Source organism: Littorina saxatilis, linkage group LG2 (genome assembly GCF_037325665.1).
Source record: "Littorina saxatilis isolate snail1 linkage group LG2, US_GU_Lsax_2.0, whole genome shotgun sequence".
NCBI classification, from domain to species: Eukaryota; Metazoa; Mollusca; class Gastropoda; order Littorinimorpha; family Littorinidae; genus Littorina; species Littorina saxatilis.
The window spans coordinates 19,855,116-19,868,783 of NC_090246.1; positions in this window are offsets into that span (position 1 = coordinate 19,855,116).

The window sequence follows — 13,668 nt, forward strand, 5'->3', positions numbered from 1 at the left end:
AAAACAATTTTTTTTTAATTGATTCATGTCGAGATGTTCTGTGTCAGTTCTAGCATGATGGAACAAAATGTGGCCAAGAGAGTATCCAACTTGCGCAAAGCGAAAGCTTGTGTTTATTTGGTGAATGAGTATATAGTTTCAAATTGGGAAGGGTCAGTTGCAACCGAGTCATAAAAAGTTCAAACAAGATATCACGCCGGATAAATAGCTACAGCGTGTTTTGCTGTCATAACACAAAAAGCTACGGTCCTCATAACATGAAGAAGGGTAGTAGGTATATAAATATCCCTTAAACAGCTTCCCAAAATGCATGATGTAACTAAAGTTGGTGTCTTACATGTACCTCATATATTCTTCTTTTTGCTGCATGAAAGTGATCATTAAAAATATAGATCACAGTGCCCGTATTCAAAGACATCTTAAAACATTTTGCTGTCAGAAACCAAAACCTTGCATTCAAAGAAAGAGAGAGAGAGAGAGAGAGAGACAGAGACAGAGAGAGACAGAGAGAGAGACAGACAGACAGATACAGAGAGACAGAGACAGAGAGAGACAGACAGAGACAGAGAGACAGAGACAGAGACAGAGACAGAGAGAGACAGACAGAGACAGAGAGGGGGAGAGAGAGAGGGGGGGAGAGAGAGAGAGAGGGGGAGAGAGAGAGAGAGAGAGAGCGAGAGACAGAGAGAGACACACACACAGAAAGAGACAGAGAGACAAAGAGCATGACATCAGACACTCTTACAAGTGACGTTAAAGTTGCCGGTGTCGTAAATGTCAAGGCGAATACTGTTACTGTTTAGCCTCCCGGGGATTGACCAGTAGACTCTTTTTCATCAGATGGGCTTTTCTCTTTCCCTTCAACGTACTTGTTTTTGTCACACGTGTGTGTGTGTGTGTTTCTGTCCATGCGTTCTTGCGTACGTGTGTGCGTGTCAATATGTCTGTTTGCTCCCTGTCTGCTAACAAACAAGGGTACATGTAAACGGAAAACGCTTTTGATGGAAATTCTAGAAAAGCACTGGTGAATGTGCAAAAAAGAGGAACAGAAATCCCTGGATAGAAAACATGCACAAATTGTGATTTTTCTCTTGCAAACACTTCATAAATATTTTATTTTATAAAGAGAAAAAGAACCCTGTTTGGAACACATGGGTATTATTTTTAGGGAGGTTTGTCAACGTCACATCTACAATCATATATATATGAAATATATATACGGTACTTACAGGCAAACTCGAACACGAACTAGTTGTTTTCCATTCTGGATGTAAACTTGACAAATCTCCATAATAAGGACCAAACATTGTGTTCCAAACAAGGTTCTTTTCCGTTTAAAAAAAAACCCCGACTATGTCAATACTCAGTGCTCCGTCAAATAAAACAAAATGTTATCATGTGATCAAAGCTTCAAGCTGGCGCTTCAACTTATCGTCCTCTTCTTTTTAAATCTAATATAACCGGAAAGCGGAAACCAAAATACTTACAACCGAATGGCGGCAGCCGATGTCGACATTTTTCAACTTCGTGTTAGCAAATATCTTTTTGATCGAGTCGTTGGTTGGTTACAGAAAAAGGGTGATAAAGACTTTGCGCGGCAGCAAGTAGTGAAAGGAAGAGCAATACTAGTGGGTCCTCGTTGGCTCACTCGATACGGGTCTTAAAGTGTCTAGTAAACTTAAGGACAAGCATCTCCCTTTCAGAAGCCAGGGCAGCAGCTGCAGCCATGCCTTGAGAATTGATGTCTAATATTCGTGTCTGCTGTCACAAGTATGTCGGATCTTCCCTGTAATAACACGCTGACTTTGTTGTCGTTGTGTTGGTCGTTAAACCGTCCCACTTAAAAGGGGAACACATGTCTCGCTTTTGAGAGCCACGCACTAAGCGACGAAGATGCTTCACATGCACAAGGGCAGTTGTCTTTCCCTTTTTCTGTTGTGCTGGATTAAAGGGACATTCCTTCTCGTGTAAGCGGTCATGTATATCACCACAGGTGTTTTTTTGTCTGGATTTTACACGCGATGACAGGTAGCACCTTTTAAATTCAACACATGCCACAAATACACAGCCTTGCAGCTTTTCGTGCAAAGTCGGATTCTTTTTATTATATCAAGTCTTATATCGCGCGCGTATCTCCAGACTCGGACTCAAGGCGCAGGAATCTATTTATGCCGTGTGAGATGGAATTTTTTACACAAAACATCACGCATTCACATCGACCAGCAGATCGCAGCCATTTCGGCGCATATCCTATTTTTCACGGCCTATTATTCCAAGTCACACGGGTATTTTGGTGGACATTTTTTTTTATCTATGCCTATACAATTTTGCCAGGAAAGACCCTTTTGTCAATCGTGGGATCTTTAACGTGCACACCCCAATGTAGTGTACACGAAGGGACCTCGGTTTTTCGTCTCATCCGAAAGACTAGCACTTGAACCCACCACCTAGGTTAGGAAAGGGGGGAGAAAATGGCTAACGCCCTGACCCAGGGTCGAACTCGCAACCTCTCGCTTCCGAGCGCAAGGGCGTTACCACTCGGCCACCCAGTCCAGGCCAAAAAGTCGGATTCTTTTGCTGAATTAATCAAGCAGATTGGCATACGATACATGGGTGTCATCTGCAAAATTAATTCAACAAGAAACATCCCACCCTCTACAGTACAGAATGGGGCCACGCTGTTGAAAATTGGCATGTGACCAAGGGAAAGGATGCTCATATTCAACGTTAAAGTCACGACAAATCTGTAGCAGTGAACATGATCTCGTGTGCGGGACGGAAGGAAGAAAGGTACAACTACAATTAAACCTGAAGCGTGTTTCTTTCAGGCGAGATATTCTTTCGGCTAGCCGCTCGCGAAGCTAGAAGACGAGAGTGTCTATAAAACGGTTTTATGGCTAGCTACGCAAGAATTAAACACCATTGGTTGATACCAAAAAGGTCGTCTGCACTGGTCGGTAAACAACCATGGACAGCCAATCGGATTGGCAGCTGCGTGGCCGCCATGTTTTCTCGCCAAGCGAGCAAGTCCAAAGCTACCTAGCGTTCGAGGCGAGAATCCTAGCGTCATTCGCGGCGAGATGTGCCCAAGAAACGGTACTTCCTCGCCCCACTCGCCAATCTCGCCTATTCTCGCCTGTAAGAAACGGGGGACTGCCCCTGCGACCACCTCTCCAAAAAGACCACCTGCCCACAACGACCTTTCTACGGATCCCAGACAAATTTTTCTTCTATGTAATTCATCTTTCAATGGCGACCACCTGTCTATGACGCCCACTTTTGACATGTCGCTCGGGTGGTCGTTATGGACGGGTTCGACTGTACCTTGAATAAAGGGGTATTCCTAACAACACAGTGTCTGTGGCTGAGATGAACAATGCTTAAAAACAAAATAATTCTGTACTCATCAATACAAGGACAGCCCATACATCACATACAAAACAAGAGGCGAAGCCTTCAAGGCTCACGTAAGAAATCGACAAACAGTAACACAAACTCAATCACTCCGTCACACATACACACACACACACACACACACACACACACACACACACACACACACACACACACACACACACACACACACACACACACACACACACACACACACACACACACACAGTAAGCATAGGTGAAACTATGCAAGAAAGCGAGACCCTGGATCTGCCAAGAAGTCTCGGCCCGCTCACAATAACAATGACCGAGACTTTCAGTAATTCCTTTGCGTGACGTCTAACCCTCTTACGTCATAATGTGACGTCTTCAAATAGTTTCTATCACACACGTCGAACACTTTTGACCGAGACTGACGTAATCCATAGACTCGGAAATGTTAAAGTTTCTACCACAGACATACACACATACATACATACATACATACATACATACATACGCACGCACAGACAGACAAAGTTTATCATCGCATAGGCTACACTTACGTGAGCCAAAAAGGGGTATTATTCACAGCTGGTAAATAGCAATCCAAAAACGATGTCTTTTGTGTTGTGCTTTATGCACAAAATTGCAACAATAAACTAATAAAACATGTATTCTCCAGACTAGTCTTGAAACTGGAACGAATGACGATTCAAAATCGATGATCACCCATGCAGTGCTCCTCAATCACGAGCTCCCTTCTCTGAAGCCAAACGAAACAAACCACATTGAATTTAATCACGCTCCAATATGGTGGTGTTATCCTATACGCCACCCTCAATTATTTAGCCTACCTAGAAAGATGGTACGAGACGTTTGACGAAAGGAAACACTTCTGCTGGCAGAACAGATTTACTTTGATCGTTGACTTAGTATTGAATCATGCAAGGCAAGCAAGCACACACAGATAAAAACACACGGACAGTAACACTCACACCACACACACACACACACACACACACACACACAATAACGCACATGTACGCGCGCACGCACGCATACGCTCTTGCCCACACACACACACACACACACACAACACACACACACACACACACACTCCAACACACACACACACACATACACACACACATCGGCACAACGTTATGGCTAAATGCACTTTTCGATCATAAACTCACATTCAAATAATTCGTCACGGCGGCCTTGCTTGTCAAACTGATTGATTATTTTGTCCGATTTTTAAGGTGATGGACAATTGAAACAAATTACTGTTTTTACTTCCGTTTCGCAGGATGACATACCACACACCAATGCAAGTAACGACGCGCAAATTACGCAAGGTTCTCATGTGGAAGAGACTGGGGGAATATCTATGGACATCGCATTAGACAGTCTTGTGATTATTTTTCGTGTTGATTCTTAGCTGGGAAAATGCACGTTTTCATAATGCTGTGCTGTAATGTGTTAACTGAAAAGAGGACGGGGTTGGGGAGGGGGAGGGGGGCGACATGGATTGTCGGATAGAGGAGAGGGGAAAGGGGGGGGGGGGCAGAGGGGGGAAGGAGTGAGAAAATTGGGGAGAAAGACAGGCAGTTGGCGAGAGGAAAACAAAAACAAGACGAATATGTTTCACAAGTTTACTTTGGCGGGAGGGCTGGACAGAATGAGACGGACAGCACCAGAGTCTTCATTCCCACTCCCTGCATGACATATGGCCAGCTGTAACCCAGACACTGCACAGAAGGAGAGGAGAGGTCAGAGTACTGACAGATTTCTTGACCCCAACACCCCCCCCCCCCCCCCCCCCCCCGTCCCGTCGACATCTATACAGAGGTAGGGGAAAGGCTCCTAATATGGACCGGCTCCTAATATGGACCACCTCCTGTTCTGACAAACTAACGGCGCTAGAGCGCTCAAAACAATTTCATTCGCTTTATTCACCCTCTCTGGATAAGTTGCACATGTCAAAACAGTTGCAGAAACACAAACCAGAAAACAGGCTTTTTCTCTTTTTTACACTTTTGGCAGCATTCATTCTAAATTTGACGCTTAACACGGACTAATTTCTGTCCACAGCCAAAGCTTTTATAACACAAACATTGCTGTACATGACAGCTAAGACTGTATTTAAATTTAACAGTGTTGACCCCAAGTTTCTACTGCGAAAAAAAATAATAGTAACATCTCAAAGAATGTGTTTGTCCCTCAATATGGACCACCTTCCACAAATGGAAGAAAATAAAAACTAAAGGCAATATTAATTAATTCATTAAGAAGCTTGCTGAAAATAACCTATAACTAGCCCTCGAGATTTCAAACAAAATATTACAAATAGTCTTTTTTTTGTGGAAGTTGATAATTTCACTTATTTTCACTCTGTTTTTGATAAGCTTCTTCAGTTTCCTGGTGTGCTTCAAATAATGCTCTCATCAACCCGAAACAGCTCAATCTAAAGCATATTTGAATAAGTCTGACTTGCACACTAAGTTCTATCATGTTGCTTTGAAGTATGGGGGGCGTTTTACAGTGATTCGTGAAGGCCGCTTCACTGGTCCATATTCGGCGCCCAGGTTCCTAATATGAACCATTTGTGATTTTTTTCTGCATTTAATTTTTGCTGAAGGTCTATCAAAGCTATTTCACTCTAATTAGGCCTAACTGTTAAACTAAGAGAGAAGGACTACCAACCACAAAATGAAACTTCTTCGCAAGAAAACAAGCTAGTTATCAGCAATAAACAAAAAGTGGTCCATATTAGGGGCCCTTCCGCTAATGTTGTTAATTCCGAACTAGACGTTGATCATTGGTGCCCACATTAACTGTGTTTCGAAAAGAACATCAAGCGCGACATGGTGATGTCAGCCACTAACTTTTTCCTTTTCCTCTCTCTCGCCAAAAGCAAACTTTGTTTTCGGCCTTCGTCTCTTGATTATTTTGTATAAAAGTAACGCTCTCTACCAGAATTTCCACCAGTTTTCCGAGGACAATTTGTTAACGGCTAAGCATACACTGAGACCAAAAAACATCTTCAACACGTTCGTTTAACCTTTTGTGCAAAAATAACGACATTCGATCACCTTCAGTGTGATCAAAGCGTACTGTATGTTTTCATTTCAGAGACATCCTGCTTGCTGCCGCGCGGGCAGAGAAAATGTTCCCTCTTTTTTTTTTTTTTTTTACAATTTTATTCAAATAAATAACAACAATCAACAATATCTCATACAATGAATTAAATACATCTTATCGAGTACAACAAGCTAACTTTTTTTTAACGTTTTGTTCTTCGAACACTCACACAAAAATGCTTCTTATCTGTAACTGCCTATTAAAAATACTTTCCAACGGTAAAAACGAATTTGTTTTTTTATATATACTAACGCACATCTTTCCGATTAAGATAATGTGGTTCAATTTATACATAGTTGCCTTTTTCACCATTACAAAATGCATACCAAATATGCCCTCTTTATCTTCACCGCGCAGGCAGCAAAACTCCTCACGCGGAGGTGTTTTCAGACAGGCCAGACACAGGTTGTCCCGGAGGTGTTTTGTGGCGTTAGTCCACCCGGGCCTTTTCTCTGAACATAGCATCCTCCTACTAAAGTCTTACCCACATTTCCACCCGTCTTACGGGGACAATTACTTAAGGCTAAGCATACACTGAAAACAAAACGCCACCTTCCTCCCACCATGACAAGACATAAGACGCTGGCAGCCTCGTTTATTCAAACAGCACTAGAAGGTCTCAGGGACAAGATGAGATGTTCACCTCGCATTTGAAGTCCAGTACTCTGTCCTGACTGAAATGTCACCCGGCCAGTACGCTGGGCTTGCTACGCTACAGGTTTAGGGGCTTCAATGATGAATTGTTGACAGCGGCACGACGGGGGGGGGGGGGGGGGGGGGGGAGAGGGGCGTGTGACGGCGGGGGAGGGAGGGGAGGGGGAATAAGAGGGAGGGAAATTGTTTTTTCCATGATTAAAGACGAGAGAGAGAGAGAGAAAAGAGAGAGAGAGCAAGAGAGTGAGAGAGAAAAAGAGGAGAGAGAAAGATAGATAGAGAGAGAGAGAGAGAGAGAGAGAGAGAGAGAGAGAGAGAAAAGAGAGAGATGAGAGGGAGAGAGAAAGAAAGAGATAGCGCGAGAGAGGAGAGACAGACAGACAGAGAGACAGACAAACAGACAGAGAGACAGACGGAGAGAGAGAGAGAGAGACATACAGAGAGAGACAGACAGAGAGACAGACAGACAGAGGGAGAGAGAGAGAGAGAGAGAGAGAGAGGGAGAGAGAGAGGGGGGATAAATCATAGCAATATCCCCGCGACTGTAAAATAAGACAAATTCATTCCCTTCGGCAAGTTTCCAATAGACATATACAGCCGAGTTAATGACGGAATTTGTATCGTTAATACTAAAAGGCCACAAATAAGAGTTAGCAGACACGAACTGTGTTTGGAAAATAACATCCAGCGCAAATTCCACAGAATAAACAGGATACACGTAGTGCGTTCTGATCCAACAAACGAGCATGTATACAAACAAACTACTGCACGACCAGCGTTGAAATAATCAAGAGTGTCACGTTTCCCATTTCACGTAGGAAGTTTGAGGTGGTGAGGGACTGACGAGGAGGGATTTAAGAAAGGAACAGAAACAAATAATGAGGGTGACCATACAAACATACTTTAAAACAAGAAATTCCTACGAGGTAGGAAAAACACCCCGTCAAAGGGAAATAACCTTCTCAGTTGGTGGCAGTGACTGAGTGAAAATGGTTATTTCCCTTTGACCATTAAGATGTTCCTCTATAAGTCCTTGTATAATCTTAATCCAGCAATAACTCCCTAACCGTGTGTTGGACTGGTCCCAGTTTTTGTAAGGACCGTCTCAGGAATGTTTAGAACCTGTTCACCAAGTTTGGTGACGATCGGTCCGTTCATTCTTGAGATCTATATGCGAACACAAACAAACAAACAAACAAACACATCGAGCGAAACCTATACACACCCCTATACCGGGGGTGTAAATAGTGGTAGCAAGACTGATCGTATCGCGTTCGTAGAACTGCTAGTAAAACATGTCAGCCGTCAGGGTTTGGGGGGGACTCATGCGGAAATATTTTGATAAAATAATAATAAATAAAATATAACAAGTCGCGTAAGGCGAAAATACAATATTTAGTCAAGTAGCTGTCGAACTCACAGAATGAAACTGAACGCAATGCCATTTTTCAGCAAGACCGTATACTCGTAGCATCGTCAGTCCACCGCTCATGGCAAAGGCAGTGAAATTGACAAGAAGAGCGGGGTAGTACTTGCGCTGAGAAGGATAGCACGCTTTTCTGTACCTCTCTTCGTTTTAACTTTCTGAGCGTGTTTTGAATCCAAACATATCATATCTATATGTTTTTGGAATCAGGAACCGACAAGGAATAAGATGAAAGTGTTTTTAAATTGATTTCGACAATTTAATTTTGATAATAATTTTTATATATTTAATTTTCAGAGCTTGTTTTTAATCCGAATATAACATATGTATATGTTTTTGGAATCAGCAAATGATGGAGAATAAGATAAACGTAAATTTGGATCGTTTTATAAAAGAAATATTTTTTTTACAATTTTCCGATTTTTAATGACCAAAGTCATTAATTAATTTTTAAGCCACCAAGCTGAAATGCAATACCGAAGTCCGGGCTTCGTCGAAGATTACTTGAACAAAATTTCAACCAATTTGGTTGAAAAATGAGGGCGTGACAGTGCCGCCTCAACTTTCACGAAAAGCCGGATATGACGTCATCAAAGACATTTATCAAATAAATGAAAAAAACGTATGGGGATATCAATCCCAGGAACTCTCATGTCAAATTTCATAAAGATCGGTCCAGTAGTTTGGTCTGAATCGCTCTACACGCACGCACGCACACACACACACACACACACACACATACACACACACATACACACACACATACACCACGACCCTCGTTTCGATTCCCCCTCGATGTTAAAATATTTAGTCAAAACTTGACTAAATATGAAAAGTAAGAGATAAGACAGATACCTTGGATGAACATAAAAACATGTTACAAAATATAGTATCGGCATGACTGAGCGTGGACATGGCAGTTAAACATGGCGCCTGTCAGGGGCTGTCACTCTCAAGAAATATGTATATACTGTTGACGTTTGTGCTTTTTACCTCAGCAGGTTGTTGACCACCCCCTTTCCCCTTACCCCCCCCCCCCCCCCCCCTCTCCCGTCCGTCTATGAGTACTCCTCCTATAATGTGTCTCTTTCTCTGTTACTGTGTGTCTGTACGTCTGTCTCTCTGTATCTTTCTCTCTGTCTTTCTCTCTGTCTGTCTCTCTGTCTGTCTCTGTCTTTCTCTCTGTCTGTCTCTCTGTATCTTTCTCTCTGTCTTTCTCTCTGTCTTTCTCTCTGTATCTTTCTCTCTGCCAGTCTCTAACTCTCTCTCTCTCTCTGTATCTCTCTCTCTCTCTCTCTCTCTCTCTCTCTCTCTCTCTCTCTCTCTCACTCACACACACACACATACACAAAAACAAACACACACAAACACACAGACACACACACACGCGCGTGTGCGCGCGCACACACACACAAGCACACGCAAGCTCTATCTCTCTCTCTAACTCTATCTCTTTGTCTCTGTCTCACACACACACACACACACACACACACACACACACACACACACACACACACACACACACACACACACACACACACACACACACACACACTAAAATCAATTAAAATTTCATAGCTTCATATTCCCCTGTCCCTTCCCCTCAATCCCTCTGTTCTACCCTCATACGTCTTCTCCTGTGGTAACTTTTCTATTACCCCCGCGGTGAGGTGAGAATTCCATTTCACCATGCTTTTTTATGAAACTCACAATGATTCGGGTCAGTGAGTGACATGAAAACACTACAATCACCTGGTATTTTCCTCCCGAACCAATCGTCTCCTCCGTTTATACCCCGACCCCCATCCACCCTCCACCACACTATTTTTACTGCCGCTAACCTTTTAAAATGTAAGGTCATTGTACTTCTTTCGGGAAAACCATCATCAACCACCATGCAGTCAGTCATGAAATGTTCGCAGACGATACACAGCTTCATCAAGCATCTCCTCCTGAAAAGGTCAATGACCTTGTTTCTTCCCTACAAGACTGCGTTTCGGATGTAAAAGACTGGATGAATGAACACAAACTTAAACTTTAACGAAGAAAAAACTGAAGCAGTTCTGTTTGCCTCTTCAACCTCTTCTTCTCGTCACAGCCTTCCATCTGCCATTCAGTTAGGCTCAGCATCTGTCACATTCTCAGGGAAGGCCAGAGATCTTGGGTTCTACCTTGACTCTGACCTCTCTATGAGACATCATGTCACAAAAACATGTCAGGCAGCCTACCTTGAAATTAGGCGCATCAGCTCCATCCGACACTTTCTCACTGAAGAAGCCACAAAAACCCTTGTCACTTCCTGCATATTGTCTCGTTTAGACTATTGTAATGCCCTGTTGATTGGATGTCCTTCGTTAGTTATCCAACCTCTCCAAACTGTTCAAAATGCTGCAGCCCGCATCATCTTTAGGTCAAAGAAAACACAGCATGTCACTCCTCTGCTATACACACGTACTCCACTGGCTGCCGGTGGAACAGCGTATCAAGTACAAAGTCCCTTGTCTGTGTTTCAAGGTCTTCTCAGGAAGTGCCCCTCAGTACCTTTCTGAACTCCTGTACATATACACCCCATCACGCACACTCAGATCATCCGCTGACACCAGGCTACTGAAAGTTGAGCGCTTCAACAGGAAGCAGCACGGAGCAAGAAGCTTCTGTTGTGATGCACCCCTTATACCGGCCCTGGAACTCTCTTCCCTTCTCTGTCAGACACTGCACCTCTCTCAGCTCTTTTAAACAACAGTTGAAAACTTTCTTTTTCACAGAATATTACACCAACCTGGCCTAATAATGTCTTCTTCATTTCATTTCTGCACATACTCCTCTCCAATAGAGTTGTTATGATTGTTGAGAGTGTTAGCTGTGTATGTTTGTATATATATAGTGTGTATTGCATATGATTATTGTGTGAACAGTACATGTGGTGATTTGTGTCTGTATGATTAATTTGTTTTATGTAGGTTGTACTTTTAATTGTTCTATTCTGTATATATATGTTCTTTTGTAAAGAGCCTAGAGCCATAGGTTAGGCACTTAAAAATGTCCAGTTATTATTATTATTATTAAAAATGTCATTTTTACGGATATATATTCTACACACTCGCTCATCCACCTTCTCTTCTTTCTATTCCTCTCTTATTCCTTCCCGGCACATAAAAACCTCCTTCCTCTTTCTTCTCCCGCTCTTGGTGTTTACCTCCTTCTCTCCTCCTTCCTCTTTCTTCTCCCGCTCTTGGTGTTTACCTCCTTCTCTCCTCCTTCTCTCCTCTTTCTTCTCCCGCTCTTGGTGTTTACCTTCTTCCTTCTCTCCTCCTCCTCTCCTCCTCCTCTCCTCCTTCTCTCCTCCTTCCTCTTTCTTCTCCCGCTCTTGGTGTTTACCTTCTTCTCTCCTCCTCCTCTCCTCCTTCTCTCCTCCTTCTCTCTTCCTCCTCTCCTCCTTCTCTCCTCCTTCTCTCCTCCTTCTCTCCTCCTTCTCTCCTCCTCCTCTCCTCCTCCTCCTCTCCTCCTCCTCTCCTCCTTCTCTCCTACTTCTCTCCTCATCCTCTCCTCCTTCTCTCCTCCTTCTCTCCTCATCCTCTCCTCCTTCTCTCCTCCTTCTCTCCTCCTCCTCTCCTCCTCTCCTCCTCTTCTCCTCGTTCTCTCCTCCTCTCCTCCTCCTCTCCTCCTCTCCTCCTTCTCTCCTCCTTCTCTCCTCCTCCTCTCCTCCTCCTCCTCTCCTCCTTCTCTCCTCCTTCTCTCCTCCTTCTCTCCTCCTCCTCTCCTCCTTCTCTCCTCCTCCTCTCCTCCTCCTCCTCTCCTCCTTCTCTCCTCCTTCTCTCCTCCTTCTCTCTTCCTCCTCTCCTTCTTCGCTCCTCCTTCTCTCCTCCTTCTCTCCTCCTTCTCTCCTCATCCTCTCCTCCTTCTCTCCTCCTTCTCTCCTCCTCCTCTCCTCCTCTCCTCCTCTTCTCCTCGTTCTCTCCTCCTCTCCTCCTCCTCTCCTCCTCTCCTCCTTCTCTCCTCCTTCTCTCCTCCTCCTCTCCTCCTCCTCCTCTCCTCCTTCTCTCCTCCTTTTCTCCTCCTTCTCTCCTCCTCCTCTCCTCATTCTCTCCTCCTCCTCTCCTCCTCCTCCTCTCCTCCTCCTCCTCTCCTCCTTCTCTCCTCCTTCTCTCCTCCTTCTCTCCTCCTCCTCTCCTCCTTCTCTCCTCCTTCTCTCTTCCTCCTCTCCTCCTTCTCTCCTCCTTCTCTCCTCCTTCTCTCCTCCTTCTCTCCTCCTCTCCTCCTTCTCTCCTCCTCCTCTCCTCCTCCTCCTCTCCTCCTCCTCTCCTCCTTCTCTCCTCCTCCTCTCCTCCTCCTCTCCTCCTCTCCTCCTCTCCTCCTTCTCTCCTCCTTCTCTCCTCCTCCTCTCCTCTCCTCCTCCTCTCCTCCTTCTCTCCTACTTCTCTCCTCTTCCTCTCCTCCTCCTCTCCCTCTCCTCCTTCTCTCCTCCTTCTCTCCTCCTTCTCTCTTCCTCCTCTCCTCCTTCCCTCCTCCTTCTCTCCTCCTCCTCTCCTCATCCTCTCCTCCTCCTCTCCTCCTTCTCTCCTCCTCCTCTCCTCCTTCTCTCCTCCTTCTCTCCTCCTTCTCTTCTCCTATCCGTTCTACTCTTATTCTCCTTCCTCTTTCTTCTCCCGCCCGTTTTTTCCATTCCTCTCTTTCCCCTTCCCTCCTGCCATACACATATTTTTCTGTCTTCTCCTCTTCTTGTTTTCTCCCACCTTCATGTACCTCCCCCCCCCCCCCCCCCATCACCTCCCCACCTCCCCTTGTCAGTATGCAGCGTGAATTGCTCGGGGACTGAGGGCGAATGACAGCATGTCCCATGCTAGCCGTGAGAAGAAAAAAAACTGTTATATTTATTCCATCTCCTATTCCATCCCCACCCCTAATACCGGCCCTACACGATCGATATGTCTGAATGGATGAAATAATGTCGAGGTGCTAAAAACAAAACAAAACACAAAAAATATATGTCTATTTGTCTGTACGTCTGCTGAGGAGGAGCGGGGCCTGAAAATATACGTCAAAACGGAGATGATCTCTCCATCCGTCTG